Source organism: Amphibalanus amphitrite, unplaced genomic scaffold (genome assembly GCF_019059575.1).
Source record: "Amphibalanus amphitrite isolate SeventyFive unplaced genomic scaffold, NRLGWU_Aamphi_draft 001042F_arrow, whole genome shotgun sequence".
Lineage (NCBI taxonomy): Eukaryota > Metazoa > Arthropoda > Thecostraca > Balanomorpha > Balanidae > Amphibalanus > Amphibalanus amphitrite.
The window spans coordinates 257,070-258,502 of NW_024882536.1; positions in this window are offsets into that span (position 1 = coordinate 257,070).

Below are 1,433 nucleotides of genomic sequence, written 5' to 3' on the forward strand. Positions count from 1 at the left end.
GGCTGACCGGCGCCGCCGGCCGTCGAGCTCTACCGTCACACCAAGCGGGCCGGGGCCGGGGCCGGGGCCGGGCGCGGCCGACGCATGCGCCGGGCGCTCGGCACATCCAGGGCACAGCGGCAGGGGTACACCGACGGCGCGCCGCGGCGGTACCTGTAACACATTGCCACCAGAGCGAACAGGATAAAGATGCAGCCGACCAGCGTCACCAGCAGCACCACCAGCCAGAGCGTCTTCATGGCCGCCGACGACTTCACTGCAACAGGCGCCCGCAGCGTGAGTGGGGCAGGACCGAGAACCGAACCAGAGACAGGACCAGAGACCGGAACAGAGACCGGACCAGAGACCGGATCATAGACCGGACCAGAGGCCGGATCATAGTGCAGACCATAGTGCAGACCATAGACCGGACCAAAGAACGGATAGACCGGACGAGAGACCGGACCGTGAACCGGACCGTGAACCGGACCGTGAACCGGACCGTGAACCGGATTGTGGACCGGACCGTGAACCGGTGTGTGGAACGGCAACTGCTCCGGCCAACCCACGATAAGGTGAGCCCGCCGGGGAACCGACTAGGAAGCGTGGACAGTGGGCACAGCAACCCCTCCGTCGTCCGAGACAGCAGCGGCTTTGGCCGACAGCACAGCCGTGAGCCGCCAGCCGTGTGTCGCAGTGTGTCGCACTTCAAGGACGGTATTGGCGAGTAAATAGGCACTTACAGGCGGGACTAGGGATCCTGCTCCGGCCTCCTAAATCGTACAGTGTGCTGTGTGATTACTGGAGAAGCTTATTAGGTACTCTAAAAAGCTCCGTGCTACAAAAATATAACGGGGAACCTTCTAATTTAACCCCACATGCTCAGCGGAGTCCGCGATCAGTGGCTGTGCTGAGCGGCGTGTCCAACAGCCGAGCGCTGCCGCTGGGTCCCGCTCCACGCCGCTGCCACTGCAGTGGGACCGGTGGCGTGGGTCCGCTGCCGCTGGGTCCCGCTGCACGCCGCCGCTGGGCCCGGCTCCACGCCGCCGCTGGGTCCGGCTCCACGCCGCTGCCACTGCAGTGGGACCGGCGCACAGTGGGCCGGGCGGCCGCCAGGAGCGCTGGAAATTATTTGCGCTCGAGTTATCGTTCAACTGACTGTGAAAACATTTCATTTACAACGTTTAGCGAGATACCACACCAATAAGATGTAAATTCAAGACTTCTAATACCATGCATGCATGCATGTTGCAATTTGCATACACTGCACTTAGTTTACTGAGGAGTTCAAAAGGCGTCATTCCTGGTAAGATTTTAACACACTTCCCGGCACTCACAGTTTCTCCATTAATGACCGACACATGAATTGGTCAAGGATACAATCTTCTCTCTCTCTCTCTCTCTCTCTCTCTCTCTCTCTCTCTCTCTCTCTCTCTCTCTCTCTCTCGCTCTTC